This window comes from Eleutherodactylus coqui, chromosome 1 (assembly GCF_035609145.1).
Source record: "Eleutherodactylus coqui strain aEleCoq1 chromosome 1, aEleCoq1.hap1, whole genome shotgun sequence".
In the NCBI taxonomy this organism is placed as follows: domain Eukaryota; kingdom Metazoa; phylum Chordata; class Amphibia; order Anura; family Eleutherodactylidae; genus Eleutherodactylus; species Eleutherodactylus coqui.
The window spans coordinates 516,658,976-516,680,110 of NC_089837.1; the positions used below are offsets into that span (position 1 = coordinate 516,658,976).

Genomic DNA, 21,135 nt, shown 5'->3' on the forward strand with positions numbered 1-21,135 from the left:
GGAATTCATTTACCCAAAACATCCGACTGTGGCTACATTTTACGCCCTCCCAAAGGTACACAAGGGGACGAACCCCCTCCGCGGGAGGCCTATAGTCTCTGGGATCAACAATCTCACGCAAAACCTGAGCATATACATAGATAAAATCCTAAGACCCTTCGTGACATCACTGAGGTCTCATGTACAGGACACCATGGATGTACTCAAAATGATAGAAGGAATTACTGTTGACCCAGAGACTCTTCTTGCCACCCTCGACGTGGAATCCCTTTACAGCTCCATCCCACACATAAGAGGTACCAAAGCAACCCAATTTTTCCTTGAGCAAAGGGGATCACAATTCTCGCAACATAACCACTGTGTCCTTGAATTTTTATCATTTGTTTTGACCCACAACTACTTTTTGTTCGACACCCAGTACTTCCACCCGCTCAGGGGGACGGCGATGGGGACATCATGTGCCCCATCGTACGCCAATCTCTACCTGGGCTGGTGGGAGGAAAAGGTCGTTTACACTAACTCTGAATGGTCAGATAAGATCATACTATGGCTGTGCTTCATCGATGATATCCTGATCCTTTGGGGAGGCACTGAATCATCTTTCAAAAGCTTTATCGATACACTAAATACAAATGATCTCAACTTGAAACTGACAGCAGAAGTAAACGCAAACTCAGTAGCCTTCCTTGACCTATGGATATCAAAAAATGAGGACGGATCGATCACTTCTACACTTCATCGAAAAACAACAGCTACAAACAGCCTCCTAAGATGGGACAGTTATCATCCCTTTGCCTTAAAACGGGGCATCCCTAAAGGGCAATTTCTCAGAGTTAGGCGTAATTGTTCTGACAACCAAGACTTTGAACAAAAAAGTATGGGTGTGAAGAAAAGATTCTTGGAAAGAGAATACCCGTGCGAAATAATTGAGAACGCATATAAACATGCCAAACAACAATCGAGAAGTGATTTCCTTATCCCCAAACAGAGGGACAATGCTCATAGTAACATAGTAACATAGTATGTAAGGCCGAATGAAGACATTGTCCATCTAGTCCAGCCTGTCTATCCTACTGTGTTGATCCAGAGGAAGGCAAAAAACCCCAAGGCCAGAAGTCAATTGGCTCTTTTGGGGAAAAAATTCCTTCCCGACTCCCTAATGGCAATCAGACTGTTCCCTGGATCAACCCCTAATAGTTCCTACCTGCCTATATACCAGGATTGACACTTAAACTAAAATTTATATCCTGTAATATCCTTCTCCAGAAAGACATCAAGTCCCCTTTTAAACTTCTCTATGGATTTTGCCATCACCACTTCCTCCGGTAGAGAGTTCCACAGTCTAACTGCTCTTACAGTAAAGAACCCCTTTCTGTGTTGGTGATGAAACCTACTTTCCTCTAATCGTAGCGGATGTCCTCTTGTTACCGTCGCGGTCCTGGGTGTAAACAGATCGCGGGAGAGATCCATGTGTTGTCCCCTCATGTACTTATACATGGTTATTTGGTCGCCTCTTAACCTTCTTTTTTCTAGAGTAAATAGTCCCAATTTGGACAGCCTCTCTGGGTATTCCAGTCCCGTCATTCCATGTATTAGTTTAGTCGCTCTTCTTTGAACCCCCTCAAGCACTGTGACATCTTTCCTGAGCACCGGTGTCCAGAATTGTACGCAGTATTCCATGTGAGGTCTGACAAGTGCCTTATATAATGGAAGGATAATGTTCTCGTCCTTCACCCCTATACCTCTTTTAATGCACCCCAAGACTTTATTTGCCTTTGCAGCGGCTGACTTGCATTGGTTACTCCAGTTTAGTCTATTATCCACTAGTACCCCCAGATCCTTTTCCATATCACTTTTCCCTAGTGGTACCCCATTAAGTGAATATTGGTGACATCCGTTCCTCCTGCCCATGTGCATAGTCTTACATTTTTCAACATTGAACTTCATTTGCCATTTTTCTGCCCAAGCCCCCAGCTTATCCAGGTCCGTTTGTAGCCACACATTGTCCTCCGTTGCATTAATTATATTGTATAATTTTGTGTCATCTGCAAATATTGATATTTTGCTGTGCAGCCCCTCATGTGGTGGAAGTCCAGTATTTCTATATTTTGGATCGGTGGGCCTTGGCAGTAGACAGTTATCAATTTAACATTCTGTATACATATTCTGCTTTCTGTCTTGCTACAAATATAGTTCATGACAGTTGTGCAATAAGTACTTCCTACATATGAAAGTATCTGTTTTATAACTCTGCTGACATGAAACTTCTGTACTCAAAACGCTGACAAGATAATATATAGGATAAACACGTTACATTTTCCATCTGTTTGCAATTTTGGAGGACAGTTAACTCAGACATGGACAACCGCAGCTACCGCAGAAATTACCCAAGCAATTTTACTGGAAACGTATGCAAATAACATGGGAGGTTTGTGCAATTTATAGTTCATGATGTAACATCCAATCATATCGAAGGAACCCCACGTGGCTCCAAGACAACCCACTCATTTCATCCACCACCTGATGGCCAATCACAGATGACCGGAGGATGGAAGAATTGCAAGATGCTTATCCAATAATTAAACAATACGTTGTATGCATGTAATCTTTGACCTGCCCAGATGGGCGGATATGTTAAACTCTTAAAATAGGCTACACGCCGAGCATTAAAGTTAGAATTGAGGAAGCTATGCATGCTGAACCTCGTGTCAGTGTGAAAAACTTCTTATGCGCATTATCAATTCAGAAATAATATGGAAGGGTGTAAACATTCCAAATTGAGTAAGCCGTGATTCCGCAAAGGAATTCTACGTCAGTGGTGGCCCGTACGGGGAGTGATCGATGGGTTCCATAGAGCTTGGACAGGAGACACGGACATGTGCGACCTTGGACTTGGTGGGCCCAATAAAAAATCTTCAGAACACGGTAAGATAAATTAATTATCTATACCTGTGTGGCTAAGTTCAGGCTCGCCTATGTGCCGTGCCAAGGCCAAGCGATTTGGAACCAAACGACAGGTATTTATAAGTCTCGATCACTCGATAAGAACCTGTCATAAGATATAAAAGGAATGTTTGCATGCCTGTTGTCTTGAGAGTACTAGTTAATTGGTGACATCAATAGCTGCCTCTAGGGAGGGCCTGTACGGGGTGTTTCCACTCCTGCGGGAGGAGGGAGCCGTGCTGGCGGCCTGTTGCAGAGACCCATCAGTGGGAGACTGCCAGAGATAAGTCTGATAAGGGATTTCCGCTCCTGCTAGATCCGTTTGGAGGGTCCGGGAGAAGGGAGCTATCAGACAGTATCCCGAGGGGCAGTTTAGACCAAACCAGCCGTACTGGTGCTCTGTCTATTTGTGTGTGTCCACAAATTTGTTTATTGTTTAAATGTCCACGAGTAGATCCCTCCGTCTGAGGGTAGATTAATAAACTGTGTAGTGACAGAAATGCTAGAGACTCTAGGGCGGGGCATACTGTGTCCGGCGTCTGAGGAGACTTCTATAATCATAAATCTGGCAGCCATGATTGAAATTGAAAGGCAGCAAACAATGTACCAAGGTTAATTCTTACACCCTCCAGGAAAGTGTGAAAAGGGTGGAGAGTCAAGTTATCATTGATTAATCAAGCAATCTTTCTGTGTGTCCTACCTGTCCGTTATATAAAGTTAGTGTGCTTGTCTGTTGTGTAGAGCTAATCCTGCTGAGTTGTTGTATAGAAATAGTCTGTTGGTTTGTCTGTCATATAGAATTAGTATCAGTAACTGTAAGAAGAGATTGTTAGCAATTGGTTATAGCCAAGATAATGCACCGTACACAGCGGCGCGCTGTGGGTTTGGACTTTATAGGTTAGGTTGCATTATTGGATCCCTTCTAGTAAAAGACAGACTACTAAACTATATTGCCTTTGAATTGTAAAACGTTAATAATAGCATAGAAGTATAGGCTTGTGCCCGTAAGTGTGTTTGGAGGAAGAGAAAAAAAAAAAGAGCTGCTAGCTCCATTTAAAAAGAGGAAGTGGAACTCTTAATAGAAGCGGAGCAATTCTTGTGCTGTAACATTTGTTAGTTATTTAACTAATATTGGATGTTAAAACTACTAGTATGTCTTGTTATGGAATCTTTGTCATACGCCCGTCATAAATGTAAAAAGTTATATGCCACTCACATCCTGAGGGGGCTCTTAAGAATACAGACTGCGTAGCCCACCATGCCCACAAGAAAATACATCTATGTTGCCTTCCCCATAAAAATGTTTGCCAAGTCCCCAACAGCGTACATGTTAGCAGTCCCCAATTCAATTGTAACCACATACAATGTTAGGTGGTCACCGATGTGACAGTAAAGTTACAACATAAGATTTATGTATTAGACGTTAGAATTTCCCTGAGTGTCAGAAAAGAGGAAGTTACTTGCCCTGTAGTCCCAGCACAAGTAACGTATATTCACAGACAATATAAAATAAATAAATAAACTACAGGGAGTAAGAGAGACGGTAGAGTAGCCAAGGAATAGGAAACAAGCAGGTAACGATAAGGCCAGGTATCCACAGGAGGAACGGGGCAGATTGACCCGTAATTTGTAAAATGTAAATTGTGTGGTGCATAAGACTTTATCTTTATTGAGTTGTGATGTGTACCCAAGGACTGCCAAACATTGAATGAGGGAATAAGGAAGTAAGTGATTAGCCACACTCAGAGGGGTGGAGCTAGATGATGCAAGAACACGTCTCTTATCCAAGGAGGGGGTAAGAATCATAGATAGCCAGAAGAAAAAGTTTTGTTTTTTCTCCTGTCCCAAACTCAGCTTTCCATGGTTCCTGACAAATTATGGGACACCTACAAGACAGGCATAGGGAAATTGAATGTATCGACCATGATAATATATACGAGACCCAGATACACACCCCTGGGTCAAACAGTATCCCCCTAGATAAAAAAAAAAAAAAAAAGGGTGAAGGGTCAGCCACACATGTTAGGTGCTGTGTGCTGATGCTTTGGAAAAAACTGCCAACCGGCCACAATTTCACAGTTAATTTCTCTTGCAGAAGGCTGTAGGGCCTGGAGGCCTCCAAGGACTAACCAAGTTCTGCAGGCCATACCTGTACATACACCCGTTGCCAAATTCCGCACCTTTCTGGACCTTGTTTCATACTGCCGCCTATACGACAGTATTGACACAAAAGCACGGAGGACAACCACAGCCATGAGGGTGGATCCAGTGACTTGAGGAGCTCCCTCATCTGCTTTTGCGGTGGCAGCAGTACAGGCAATGGTTGACAAACCCACGACCCTGAGATTAAGAGTCTCATGCTCTACCGACTGAGCTAGCCGGGCCGCGGCGGTGAGAACGCCGAATCCTAACCACTAGACCACCAGGGAGCGCTGCAAGCAGAACAGCAGCTGAGACTAGGATCCGATAGGCCAGTTGTAGATAGGATATAGAGATGGTTAAAGGTATATTCTTGACGCGGATTTGCGGGGGTTGTGACAAGGTGTGAAGTTATCCCCCAGCCACAGGGTAACAATATGATTGTGGGGGTCCGACCGCTGAGACCCCCACCGATCCCAAGAAGGGGGTTCCAGTTGGTCCACAAGTGAATGGAGTAGCCAGGATGCCACAACTCCGTTCACTTCAATGGCAATAGAGATGAGAGTCCAAGCACTTTGGCAATGTCTGCTGCGGTCGTTGAAGTGAATGGAGCAGCAGCGTGCACTAAGGGAGCGGACCCCTGTTCTTGGGATTGGTGGGGGTCCCAGAGATCGGACCTCCAAATCTTCTAAGTTGGTATTGGACTACCCCCTAGTGGTCCACACCCCAAATGACACCCAGAACATACTCATGCAAGTGCAACCCAAGCACTTATCTCTGGCCTATTAGATCCGGCTACAATGTGCTCTTTCCATGCCTCCCCCAATATTGCTCTGAGCTTCCCAATGTTGTAATACCTTGAATCCGGCTACTCTTCTTTTAATCAGGTATTCCTGGGGGGAGGGGAGGCATAGGTGATTTGAGTATGGCGGATCAGCTATTTTTTAAATAGCATTATTGTAGTGATGTACACACTGTTAATGATGCATATTTTGAGTTTTCTTTCGTAGATGGTATCAGGGTGAGGATTGATGATTCCGAACCAGATATGCAGAGGTCACACAACAAGATGTCCTAAACGCAGAAGCTCTGCCTCCGCATGTCTCAGGGCAAGAAGCGGAACCGGAGGCCCTCACTGAGGCGTGTGGAGTGGTAGAAGGTAAGTCGGCAACTCTTTACACTGACTCCTGGAATGCATTTGGCATAGCTCATGATTATGGCCCAATATGGAAGGCCAGACAGCTTATTATCTCAGTAGGACAGCCAATTAAGAATGGTGCAGCGGTGCAGAGTCTCATGGAAACCCTACTACTACTACCTGGCAATGGAGAATCCACACCGATTTCTACAACGGAGAAGCGAGAGATGACACCCTCGCCGACAACACAGCAAAGGCAGCGGCCCTCAAGCCGTTGAAGAAAGAAGAATAGATACTGACAGCATGAGTCAGTGATAAGACTTTGGACTTTGATAAAACCTTTGGACTTTGATAAGACTTTGGACTTTGATATGTCAAGGACTTTACAGTTACAAGTCAACGAGGAAAGAAAGCAGATGGGCTAAAATACGGGAGCGACAGCACAGGACGGCGTATGGCGAACAATCAACAGAACTTGCCTACAGAGGTCCCTGTTCCCCATGATGGCCCAGCTGGTACCCAGAATCAAAAGCAGCGATGACGGCGACACTGAACAAGAATGGGTGACACCTGGGTTCTCTGTAGCTGCTGCATCATTTGTCCAGTTAGCATGATCTTTGCCATATGCGAGTCCGGACAGAAGTAAGGTGGCCATATAACACTTGCCTTGACCACTCTACCCATTTCAGAGATTGCCAATTTGACCACATTCAGCTCACACCTGTTGGGGAGTATGAATATGTGCTTGTTGTTGCTCGAGTCTTTTTCAGGTTGGAGGCCCACCCTGATACTAAGGTAAATGAGCAGATAACCACACAGAAATTCATGAATGAGGTAATCTGCAGATAGGGGGGTACCTTCACAGGTGAAATAATGCAACACATCATGTCTGTTTTGGGTATATTTCAGGCTTTTCACACACCCTACCATCCACGGAGTAGTGGGAAAGTAGATACAAAAGGCAATAGAGAAAATGGGTAAATTTTGAATTGAGTGTCTTTCATTAGTTTTTCTTTCTCCCAGGAGGGTACATGCCACAGTAGCTGAATTTGGGGAATGGTTTTCTTGTTAATTTTGTCATAGGCCTCTCCAAGGAATTGTTAGTAATGCATTCTGCAGTCTCTGCTTTTCCCCAGGTCCTACAGATGAGTGTCACAAACTACACCAGGTGACAGGGTCTATGTGGAAAAGTTTAAGAGAGAAACCCTGTTTGAATGTCCCTACCAGATGTTGTTCACCACCCCAACTGCAGTCAAGCTCAAAGGAAAGCCCATTTGGATCCACACTTCGCACTGAAAAAAACTAATGATCCTGCATATCCTTTACATGCTATAATGTGGTACAATTCCTCTAACACACACCTTTGACTACTGTACACTAGCCCCCTGTTTCAGAACAAATTAATACAATCAAATGTGCAATATGAAACCTACACTGAGGGTGAGAATCCAACACCGCATCGTGCTAAGAGAGACGTTGACGCTCCAGGTGGTAACTTTGATCCACATGTATACATAGATGCAATAGGAGTGCCAAGGGGGGAGCGAGATTAATTTAATTCCAGAGATCAGGTTAAAGCAGGTTTTGATTCCTCATTTGCTTTTGTCACTGTTAATAATAATGTAGATTGGATGAATTATATCTCTTACAATCAGCAGAGGTTTGTAAACTACACCAGAGATGCTTCGCAAGGGTTAGCTGACCAATTAGGGCCCACTGCATCTATGGCGTTCCAAAATAGAGTGGCCCTGGATATGATTTTCGCAGAAAGAGGTGGGGTATGTAATTTCCTGTACGTGTATTCTCCCTTTAATGTGACTAATGTTTCCCTTGTTTGAAAAAGATGAAGAGCCAGTTCCGATAATGCCAACCAGGTACGTTACCAGAAGAATGGAGAAATGTACCAGTACTGCGCCTGCCTCAGTCTCATAAGATGGACTGTCAGTGGACTTCCCATTTGCCTAGGGAAAGTGCAGAAGACCTTAGGTTCCGGCGAGGGCACACCCTGTGGGGTGTTAACTCGTACAGATAGAGGGTATGGATGCCCGGAAATAAGCCCAGGGAATCCATGGCCTCCTTCTGAGGTGAGGTAGGGATCCCTCCCCTCCTAGGAGTAGGGACTTACGGGCAGTGGGAAAACCCTGACGCAAGGGTGAGGCGACCTGGACGTGTTCACCATTAGGACTATCTCCAGGAGGGACATTGGTGTGGGTGAGGATTAAGGAGTCCCACGCCGTGCGTACCTGTGCACACTACTAGTATGTACTTCTAGTACAGCACATTAGAGTGAGAGGAGAGGCTCCTGGTGATAGTTTTGACCCACACATGTACGTTGACATCATAGAATAGCCAAGGGGGGTACCTGGCAAGTTTTAAAAAAATTAGAGACCAAGTTAAAACTAGATTCGAGTCCATTTTCCTGATCATTAGGGTAAATAAATGTTGACTGGATTAATTATGTTTATTATAATTAACAGCGGTTTATAAATTATACTAGAGACGCCTTATAGGGACTAGTCGACCAATAGGACCTACCTCGACTATGACTTTTCAAAATAGAATGGCACTAGGTACGATTTTAGCCAAAAAAAGGGAGTGTCTGTAAGATGATAGGGTTGACTTGTACCTACATTCCAGACAAAACGTGACCCGCAGGTAAAAACGCAGTTGCCATTAAGAAGCTGACCGCACTAACTAAAAAGAGCTAACCTTAGTCTGGTTTCCTCAGTAAGGTACCTAACAGGAGAAGGGAAAAATATATATAAAATAAGTTTTGAAACATTGTGTATTTAGAACACTGTGATAGGTTTTTGCTAAGATTTTACTTTATTTTATCTGCAGTGCACTCTGCTTATGTCCACGCAACATGCCGGCGTTACAACGCCCCTGGTCCTGTTACCTTGCCGCCTCTGGAAAAGGGAAGTGGGAATAATCAGCTTGTAGCTCTTTCCCTCCAGACTAATATATATGATCATGCACTTACTAATGAGACAGGGGTTTAGTCATATTGATCAGTAATTAGATAGCCCTGATTTTGCACTCTTGTTGATGAATCGAGTTAACGTCAAGAAGGCGGGGTTCTATACAAGTTATGCAGTGTTTACCTGAGATAGTAAAAGTCGCACCTCTCCTAACCTAATTATGTTTGTCACCTTTATAGTCATTCTAATTTCTGTTTGTTGTTGCATACAGTGTATTCCGACCCTGATGACTGCCTGGTCCACCTGTCCCACTACGACGTCCAACAAAAAGCCCACTGTCAGCGCAACCGTCGTCATCATGGATCCAGAATGTGATGATGTCGAACCATCCTATACCCCCATGGCAGTAATAGGCCCAGTCGTCTACAACACAATGCGAGTCTAGGGTCAGCGGTGGGGGATTGGGGTGGGACGGAGCAGGGCGAGTTTAGTGAAACAGATAGTTTCAAGGGGGGTCTGTGGTGGAAGTCCAGTATTTCTATATTTTGGATCGGTGGGCCTTGGCAGTAGACAGTTATCAATTTAACATTCTGTATACATATTCTGCTTTCTGTCTTGCTACAAATATAGTTCATGACAGTTGTGCAATAAGTACTTCCTACATATGAAAGTATCTGTTTTATAACTCTGCTGACATGAAACTTCTGTACTCAAAACGCTGACAAGATAATATATAGGATAAACACGTTACATTTTCCATCTGTTTGCAATTTTGGAGGACAGTTAACTCAGACATGGACAACCGCAGCTACCGCAGAAATTACCCAAGCAATTTTACTGGAAACGTATGCAAATAAGATGGGAGGTTTGTACAATTTATAGTTCATGATGTAACATCCAATCATATCGAAGGAACCCCACGTGGCTCCAAGACAACCCACTCATTTCATCCACCACCTGATGGCCAATCACAGATGACCGGAGGATGGAAGAATTGCAAGATGCTTATCCAATAATTAAACAATACGTTGTATGCATGTAATCTTTGACCTGCCCAGATGGGCGGATATGTTAAACTCTTAAAATAGGCTACACGCCGAGCATTAAACTTAGAATTGAGGAAGCTATGCATGCTGAACCTCGTGTCAGTGTGAAAAACTTCTTATGCGCATTATCAATTCAGAAATAATATGGAAGGGTGTAAACATTCCAAATTGAGTAAGCCGTGATTCAGCAAAGGAATTCTACGTCACTCATATATCAAGGGTAATTGGGACCTTTGACACAGGCACACGGGAAGTGAGGCGAATACTTCAACATTATTGGAGCATAATTACAAATGACCCTGACCTCACAGACACTCTGCCACCTACACCTATGATTACATTCCGTAGAGGACATAACATCAGGGACCACCTGGTTAAGAGCCATTTAACATCAGACTCTAGTGAAAATTGGCTAAGTAGCCGAAAACCATCTGGGACCTTCCCTTGTCACAATTGTGCAGCATGCAAGTTCATTCTTAAAAGCAACACCTTTACCAGCGCAAGTACACACAAAACCTATTCTAACCGCGGGTTCATAAACTGTAGAACACGCAACATTGTTTACATGGCCTCCTGCCCGTGCCCCAGGAACTACGTCGGAAAGACTACCCAAGAGTTCCGGCGTCGTATCCTGGGACACATCGGCAATATTCGCCGCGGGGAGTCGACCCCGCTTGCAGATCATTTCCGGAACGTCCATAACAGTGAAGTTGAAGATCTGAAATTCCAGGGCATCGAGATATTACGAACAAACGCAAGACGTGGGGACATAGATAAAAAACTCCTGCAAAAGGAGGCCAGCTGGATATTCAGATTGAACACATTGAAACCAGAAGGTCTAAATGCAATATTGAACTTTAATTGTTTTCTATAGACTCTGCGAACTCTCTTCTTCTTAGTACAAACACACTAATGGGTATTCTTTTGAATATGCACATATTGACCAGCACAGGCATTGTCCTATGGCACCATCTGTATACTTTGAATTCCCATGGCACCTAGACAAGCGCCCTCTGACACATCTGTTACCCATCAATATATGACCATATACACTATTGGACTTACGCCTGACACTCTGACCTATAGGGGTGTTAACATGATGACAGGACTATTAAGGGAGTACTATATCTGACCTACACCATAGTGAGAACACTGAAGATCATGTGACTTGTCGATGATGAGCTGTGGCTCAGCCGCATCGAGGAGCTGCTATACATAAAAACTTAATGGAAAGCAATCTATATGTTGCTGCATAAACTATCTAATGGAGTATAATCTACAACTCTCCTAAGCACAATCTACTACCGTCCACCCCGGTATCCCTATTGCCATACTGCCGTCATGCATCACTTGCGGTGCATGACGCCTGACCCCGCCCCCTCACACACCCCTCTCCGGACTAGCACCCACTGTAGGGGACTAACCAACCGCGGACACTCTTAGTGTGCGAGGGGGCGTCGCCGAGTGATGTCTCACGGCCAGCCCACCGGTACTGACCTTACTGAGTGGGTAGCTCCTCCCTAAATGACGCCGTGCGTCATTGCGACATTACGCAATGACGCACAGGTATGAGCGCCCGAGAAACACTACCTAGTGCATGGGCAATGAGCGCGGTGATGTCATCACGCAGCGCGTAATGCGTTCCAGCTTGGAACGCGGAAGTAAACTAGCGGCACCGGGAGTAACGAATCGGGGGACCTGTAGAGCGATCGCTTGCGGCCATATCGTTATTTGGCTGCTATTGATGGCTCCATACATGAATTACATGTCCATCCGCCGTATTAGGCGATATGGACATCAATATCAGTATCGCATGGGCAATGAGCGCGGTGACATCATCATGCAGCGCGTAATGCCTTCCAGCTTGGAACGCGGAAGTAAACTAGCGGCACCGGGAGTAATGAATCGGGGGACCTGTAGAGCGATCGCCTGCGGCCATATTGTTTATTTGGCTGCTATTGATGGCTCCATACATGAACTACATGTCCATCCGCCGTATTAGGCGAGATGGACATCAATATCAGTATTGCACAACTAAGACGGCCCCTCGACACCGCGGATAGGTCACTCCATCTAACCCCCTCCTCTGGAGGAGGAGTTATGCCCTATATAATTCCTGTCAATAGTCCTAGCACCTCATAGCTGGCCGCTCACCATCAGAGCCGCAGGCACCACCTCTTGCTCTCTCTGTCTTGGCTGCATACCCTGGTCTAATCCGACTGTGGATAGACGAGATAGGGGTGCTGTCGTCCTCTATACCTAGGCTTTCACGCTAATGGGGTTCTAGCCCCAGAAATTAACCCAGACGGGTGTACTTTCTTCCTCTTTCTTTAACCTAAGTATAGTCCCTGCCTGACTGGGATATTCGATCTAAGCACCTAGCTACCTGACATATGGAGTATTAACTCCTGACGTCTACTCACGCTAAATCAGCCTGTGGGCTGACAGACGCCGATTAATTTACAGGGGACTTTCTAGAACAGCCCCTTCGGGGGTGATGTACACTATTGATCAGCTTTTAAGCTGTACGTTGACGGCAGCAAACCCTCTCAGACAGTGGGAACACTAAATAGACAGCTGAATTCCACCGACCCTGGTGACGATCGGTCCACGTAACAAGGACTGCACATTAGTTAATGGTTATAATTACCTCTTGCTCCTGAGGAACTATCTGTAAATTAGATAGGGAAATGCGTCGAGCCTATTGATCCTTACCGAATGGCGCTACTGCAAGATAGGAGCCCTCGGACTCTTATCTGCTGAACGCCACTGCAAGCTTCTTGAGCTTTTCTATCTAACATCACTGACATGCAATGAACCCTCTTGTCTAGCACTTTCTATGCTAAATGAAATAACGTGCTACAATCGGGCACTCACATAGAGCCTTGAGCTCTCTCCCTCTTATCTCGCACTACTTACCTGCAATGAGCCCCTTTGTTTAGCACCTTGATGTGCAATATACAACTGTGCTACAACTGGGTACTCCAACTGAGTCTTGTTTTGCTTCTCATCACTGATTTGCAAATAAATACCGTGGCATAATTGGGGACTAGCTGTAATACCGCATATCTATCTAAGTGATCCTCTACCAACTATCCAGTGGGGGATACACGCCCCGAATAGCGGGATTAGGGCTTAGTCACACGGGCGTTTATTGCCGCGATTTGCGCATGCGCATGCGTCCGGCGACTTTTTAAAACCATTGCTTTGCAATGGTATCGGACACATGAGCGCTTTTTATGCGCTCGTCCGATAAATTAGAGAACAGAAATCGCAGATCGCACCTATCTGCGATCTGCGATTCCTGTTCTCTTCTCTATATGCGCTCAACGGGGCCGGCGGCAGCAGCGCCGACCCCATTGAGAACATACAGAAGACAAATCATTCTTCTCTGCCACAGCTGTAACAGCTGTGGCAGAGAAGAACAATGTTTGCCCATTAAATTCAATGGAGCGGCAATACAGCCGACTCCATTGAAAGCAATGGGCTGCCGGCGTGCGCGGGATGAATTGTCGGGAAAGGGTTAAATATATAACCCCTTACCTGCAATGCATCCTTAAATGTGAAAAAATGAAAAAAAAGGATGTACTCACCTGCTCCCCGCAGCTGGAGATCCCGGCGGCCGGCCTGCCGTGGGTGTGAAGGAGGTGTGACTCAGGCTTGCCCCTGATTGGCTCAGCCTGAGCCAATCAGAGGCTGATCTCAGTCACACCCATTCATGAATTCATGAATGGGTGTGACTGAGACTTGCTTCTGATTGGCTCAGCGCTGAGCCAATCAGGGGCAAGCCTGAGTCACACCTCCTTCACACCCACTGCAGGCCGGCCGCCGGGATCTCCAGCTGCGGGGAGCAGGTGAGTACATCCTTTTTTTTTTTTTTTTCACATTTAAGGATGCATTGCAGGTAAGGGGTTATATATTTAACCCCTTCCCGACAATTCATCCCACACTCGCCCGCAGCGCTTGCATTCAATGGAGCCGCTGTATTGCCGGCTCCATTGAATGCAATGCGCTGGACAGCTCCGGCCCGTTTCTAATGAAACGCGGCTAGGAGCAGATTTTCGGGCGATTTTTGGGCCGATTTTTCGGCGCCGGTCACGCGATTTGCGCATGCGCATCCGTCATGCGATGCGCAAATCGCGTGAAAAAACGCCCGTGTGACTAAGGCCTTAAGCGGGACTCAGCTATTACAGCATACCTGCTTTTAATATTTATTTCTATCAGCAGTGTTCTGGAGACTTGCACCCATCCATATGCGACGTTTTCAGATACACCGCGAATGACCATCAATTATATAGCAATCTCCACGAATCATATAGGAGATGAGCTCCCCTATTCAATCTTGAACCAGGGTCAACTTCTTAGTTTTTTTTTTGTGTTTTCTTATTTGATCTATGTATGTGAGTGTTACTTGTGAGCCCATAATTTTAGAATTATTTAATAAAAGTTAGTAAATTTTAATATCTATATCTGTGAAAGGTTATCACACATGACCATGCCCGGTTGGAGGCTCAGCGGCGAAAACCAGAGGTCGGTCTGCTCTGTCAGACCCTGCAGCAGCTCGGGGGCCGTGTACCTCTTGTCACCTAAGATGATTAGTTTTAGCACGCCTTGCTGATACTTGCCCACTGCTGTGCTGCCGCGCCGCGTGCTACCGACCGCTCTGCGACGTGCTCACACTTCTTAATTGAGAAGAAGAGGTGGCAGAGGAGGGGGAGGGTTTGGAGGAGGTGGCATAAAATGCAGCACCGAGGTAGGAACAGCTATTCTGGGTGTGGGTAGGATGTGAGCGGTCCCTGGCTCTTACTCGGTCCCAGCCTCCACCAAGTTCACCCAATGTGCCGTCAGGGAGATATAGTGGCCCTGCCCACCATTACTTGTCCACGTGTCCGTGGTTAAATGGACCTTCCCAGTAACCGCTTTGGTGAGGGCACGATTGATGTTGTGGGAGACGTGCTGGTGTAGTGCTGGGATGGCAGAAAAATAGTGGTGACTGAGGACCGAGTAGCGTGGGACCGCCGCCGCCATCATGTTTTTGAAAGCCTCCATTTCCACGAGCCTGTACGGCAGCATCTCCAGGCTGATCAGTTTGGTAATGTGCACGTTTAACGCTTGAGCATGCGGGTGCATGGTGGCGCATTTGCGCTTGCGCTAGCGCTGCGCTGGGCGCTGCGATACATTGCTGGATAGTGTTTAGGACAGCGGAGGTGAGGGTGTGGGTGCAGGGCGGGAGGCGCTCGTGCCTGTGTCCTGAGAGGGGGGTTGGATTTGATTGGCAGGTTGGGGCACAGGGGGAGAGGCAGTGGTGCAAACCAGAGGTGGTGAACGGCCTTCGTTCCACCTTGTGAGGTGCTTGGCCATCATATGCCTGCGCATGCTGGTGGTGGTGAGGCTGGTGATGGTGGCTTCCTGGCTGATCTTGGCACGACACAGGTTGCACACCACTGTTCGTCGGTCGTCCGCGCTCTCACTGCAAAACATCCACACCTTTGAAGACCTCTGCAGGGTGGCTTGGCTCGGGGGGGGTGCTTTGGGAAACAGTTAGGGGAGTCTTCGCTCTGGCCCTGCCTCTACCCCTGGCCACCCCACTGCCTCTTCCAACCTGTCCTGCTGCTGCACTTGCCTCCCCCTCTGAAGACCTCTCCTCAGTTGGCTTAGCGAACCAGGTGAGGTCAGTCACCTCATCGTCCAGCGGTTCTTCCTCCGAATCCTCTGTGCGCTCCCCTCTCGGACTTACTGCCCTTACTACTACCTCACTGATAGACAACTGTGTCTCATCATCATCGACCTCCTCACCCACTGAAATCTCTTGAGACAGTTGCCGGAAGTCCCCATCACCCGGCCCCTGGGAACTTTCCAAAAGTTGGGCATCGGTCACGACAAACTCCTCAGCTGAGAGAGGAACCATTTTTTCCCAATCAAAGCAGGGGCCTGAGAACAGTTCCTGGGAATCTGTCTGCTCATCTGAATGTGTCATTTTCATGGAGTGAGGAGGCTGGGAGGAAGGAGGAGCAGCAGTAAGAGGATTCAGAGTTGCAGCAGTGGATGGCGTAGAAGACTGGGTGGTCGATGCATTGCTGGATGCATTTTCTGCCATCCACGACAGGACCTGCTCACACTGTTCAGTTTGTAATAAAGGTCTACCACGTGGACCCAAAAATTGTGATATGAAGCTGGGGACCCCAGAAACTTGCCTCTCTCCTAATCCCGCAGCAGCCGGCTGCGATTCTCCTGGACCAGGAACTCGGCCTGTGCCCACACCCTCACTTGGACCTCCGCGTCCTCGCCCCCATCCACGTCCTCTAGGCCTACCCCTATCCCTCAGCATGGTGAATTACGAATAGAGCAGACACAGAGCGGTCTGAATAATTATGCAATTATTGGCGTGCAGTTGGAGGCTGACAGCGGTTATGTAACGCACACTGCAGTCCGAAAAAATTATACGCTAGGCTGCAAAAAGACCTAGCTGGGTAGTAGTGAGCCACTACAACTCCCAGCAGCCACGCAGTAAAATGCACACGGTCACAGGTAGCCCTAAGAAGGAGCTTTTTTTAAAATTTGTTTGAAAAAGCAAACAGCCTAGATAGCGTGTATATGTCTTTCCCTCTATCAGGGGCTGTCGCCGCACGCTGTGCGTGAAATTGACGGGACACACAGAGCGGTGTAACAAATTAAGCAATTATTGACCTGCAGTTGGAGGCTCACAGCGGTTATGTAACGCGCACTGCAGTCCAAAAAAAATTATATGCAAGGCTGCAAAAAGGCCTAGCTGGGTAATAGTGAGGCACTGCAACTCTCAGCAGCCACGCAGTAAAATGCACACGGTCACAGGTAGCCCTAAGAGCGAGCATTTTTGGGGTACTTGTTGACATGATTCTACACTACCACTGTCCCTTCCTCACCAGTACTGCCCCTATACTCTGTATAATTGACTGCAGACTGAGAACGCTATAGCCTGCACAGCCCAGGATGAAAAAAAAAATTGTGCAAAACTGCTCCAAACAGCCACAACAGTAATGCACACGTCAGATGTGGTCCTAAGAAGGAGCTTTTTGGGGGTACTTGTTGACAGAATTCTACATTACCACTGTCCCTGCCTGACCAGTACTGCCCCTATACTCTGTATAATTGACTGCAGACTGATAACGCTATAGCCTGCACAGCCCAAGATGAAAAAAAAAATTGTGCAAAACTGCTCCAAACAGCCACAACAGTAATGCACACTTGCAGATGTGAACCTGAGAAGGACCGTTGGGGTTCTTGAAGACGCTAACTGTAGCCTAACACTCTCCCTATAGCAGGAACAGCACTCTCCCTAATCTCAGCCAGCGTGTGTCTTAGGCGAGCCGCGGGCGGGACCGCTTTAAATACTCAGCGGTCACTTGATCTCACTAGCCACTCACTGCAGGGGGGTGGGATAGGGCTGGCACGTCACAGGAGGAAGTTGTAATGCCTTCCCTGCATGTCTATCGGCTAGAAAATGGTGCTAAACATGCCGGGAAGGAAATGGAATTGACTCGAGTACCGCGTGGTGCTCGTCTCGAGTAACGAGCATCTCGAGCACCCTAATACTCGAGCGAGCATCAAGCTCGGACAAGTATGTTCGCTTATCTCTAATCATACCCTATTGGAGAGAGGTTGAGAAAGTTCTTAGATCGCTCCACCCCTTGAAAAATAAGCTGACGGCCTTCCTTTTGGATACCGCCAAAGCTTTGATTCAGTTACTCTGGCTGCAGAAGACACCCCCAACCATAACCCAGTGAAAAGAAAAAGTGGACCTACTGTGTAACCTAAAAGAGCATTCCAGCTGGTCCAAAGGTTCCCATGACAAATTTCTTCAGATCTGGAGCCCCTGGAGGGAATTGAGACATAACCCCTAGTCCATTAAATACCCAAAAGTGTTTAGGATATAGAAGTGGGCGACCCCCCCCCCCCCCCAGAAGACTTGATTTAGTAGCCCCAAACCTCTAATACACCAAGCCCGTCAAGCCCTCGGACGTTGGACTTCGATCACGGACTGCAGGAGGCACCTGGGGAGTGGGCCGACCTGGAGCAGGTGAGGCCCACTGGGCGCGCTCCCGGGGCATCAACTCCTCTCCACCCATGCCCCCCCTACCTTCGTCCTTATACCCTGCCGCTCCTCCCCACCTCCCCCCTTTTTTGTTCTCCACTACCTTTTCTTCATATGTTTTCCATAACTAGCTCTTGCTTTCTACCCCCCACTTTCTTTTTTTCATTTCTTATGTACAATTGTTACAAAAGGCACGATTTACAGATGCTCTTATTAGTTATCGACTAATTTGAGGTTCAACAAGCACTGTACAACATACACAACTATGATTGAAAATTGTTGTTAGCTTCCATGTCAGAAAGAATAACAATGTTGTCTTTGCCATTTTCTCGCTATTCTTTATTGTATGGAATATATATTAAAACTCAATAAAAATTGATAAAAAAAAAAAAAACTATGTATAAATACATGAGGGGACAATACAAGGTTCTCTCCCATGATCTGTTTATACCCAGGACTGCGACGGTAACGAGAGGGCATCCGCTACGTCTAGAGAAAAGCAGGTTTCGTCGCCAACACAGAAAAGGGTTCTTTACTGTAAGAGCAGTGAGACTGTGGAACTCTCTTCCTGAGGATGTGGTGATGGCAAAATCCATAGAGGAGGAGAAAAGGGGACTTGATGTCTTTCTAGAGCAGAAGGATATTACAGGATATAAATCTTAGGTTAATTGTTAATCCAGGTATACAGACAAGTATCAGCATTGCATTTGGCTGCAATTTGCCTGATTGTGCACCTGCTGTTTGTTAGAATAATTCTTTACATCCTCTTCTGGACACTTATATTGAGTTGTTTTTCATCCAGGTTTGGATTTGCAATTACTACTGGGCAGCGCTGCTTGCCTGGGATCAGTGCCAATAACACACTACATTTGAAAAAACCTTCCCATAACTGACACTTTTTTCATTGTAGATTATAAAATGTTTTATGTCAAATGTTTGGCACAAAACTCAGTTCATTTTAAACTCTTAGTGACATAACTACGTTTAGTGTTATTGTGTTCCAGGTACCAAAACTTTGTTTTCTTCCAAGTAATGATATGTATTTTACAGGGCGAGGCCTTTTTTCTATTGGAACAAACTTTGTGTACATATAATGTACTAGCTGATATACCCGGCTTCGCCCGAGTTAATTTGGTACTGGTGTTTATGTGGTGTTCACATGGAAAAGTCGTGGTTACTTTAGAGATACTGAGGAAAAAGATATGTTCACCATTTTGCATAGTTCTCTGCGTTACCCAGAAAACACCACGTGGAGGTAACCATGCGACGCTTCCTTTATATAAAATGACATCAGGAAGTGAGAGAATTAGATTACATACATAAAATTTGGACACTAATTCTTTGCGCTTAGAATTGAATAATCGAGTTAGGACCCATTAACTTTTCATATTTATGACACAATCAATGCTTGTGCCAAATTTCACGTTTCTATGACACCGGAAAGTGAGAAAATTACATTCTGCACGTAAAATTTGGACGCTAATTCTTTTACGCATAGAATTGAATAATGGAGTTGGGACCCATTAGCTTTTACTATTTATGACATAATCAATGCTTGTGCCAAATTTCCTGTTTCTATGACACCGGAAAGTGAAAAAAATTACCTTCCGCACGTAAAATTTCGACGCCAATTCTTTTGCGCATAGAATTGAATAATCGAGTTGGGACCCATTAGCTTTTCCTATTTATGACATAATCAATGCTCGTGCCAAATTTCATGTTTCTATGACACCGGAAAGTGAAAAAATTACATTCCGCACGTAAAATTTGGACGCTTGGTTTGAAAAAGGGGGACATCAGTCGCCAGCCCACATTCAACCTGCATGAGGGAGTGCTACCAAACACAGTTTTAGCCATAGAAAAGGTTTCCAGGCTTGTGATCGCTATATGACTACTAGGATGAGCCTTTAGCACAGCCTAATAGATTGCGTTTTAGACTCACTAGGAATACGTATTTGCTATACTGAGTGTACTAAAGCATTATCCAAAAAATCAAAGAAACGCATTGTGATATCCCTAGCATGGCGGGACTAAATACAGGTTAATGACATTTATTAAAACAAAATTAAAAAGGGTTTTATTTTCTGAAAAGTGAAACAACAACCCATAAAGTGCTCCTGAAATTGTCATTATGACCTGTTAATTACTACCATACTGTCATGGCACAAAATCTCCTACACCAAGATTAATATTAACAATAATAGCCATGTTCATATACTACGTCCCTGTGATACCCAGGGACATACGAAACGAACAAAGATTTATTCTGTCCAGACACGAATGTTCAGTCTGGGAGAAACGAAGGTTCTCAAATCTCAGACTGACTTCTGACATCACAATACAGCTTTTTATATCCTGTAGGCTGGCTTAGTAAAAGCTAACACTTCTTGGTTCATCTTATTTTTCATCCCATAAAGAAACCATGAAGAGTATATTCACTTTCACTTATGCTAGTCACATGTTGAAAAGGTGGGAGGGAGATACAGGAAGAGAGGGACACAGTCAGACCAGGGGAGCTGGCAGTGGATCACAGCTGCAACTCCCAGCATCAACTCATACCACGCTCAGCTAATTATCTGGGAGACTTATTACAGCCGAATTCCACTGCTGCTCCTGGCACTGGGCTTCACAGTGAATGTTGCTTACAACTAGCATTACACAGAGAAAGATTAGATACACAGCAGAGCAGACTGAGATACATAACAATAAATAATAGGCTTCAGCCTTTGGGCTGATAACATACAAACAAAAGCATATAAGTCCTTGTACCACAATAGCACTATATAAGGACCAAATTACACTGCCATACCATGTTATCACCACATAGTGATGGAATAACATATACTGTTACTAAGCAAAGACCAATACAAACATCAA

At 45.6% G+C, this 21,135-nt stretch overlaps 1 protein-coding gene across 4 annotated transcripts in view; it reads left to right on the plus strand.

Moving 5' to 3' along the window:
• The window catches only part of LOC136614744 (keratin-associated protein 4-6-like), a 426,222-nt gene that overhangs the window by 384,494 nt on the left and 20,593 nt on the right, over positions 1-21,135 (plus strand). The gene's annotated exons all lie outside the window — the stretch shown is intronic.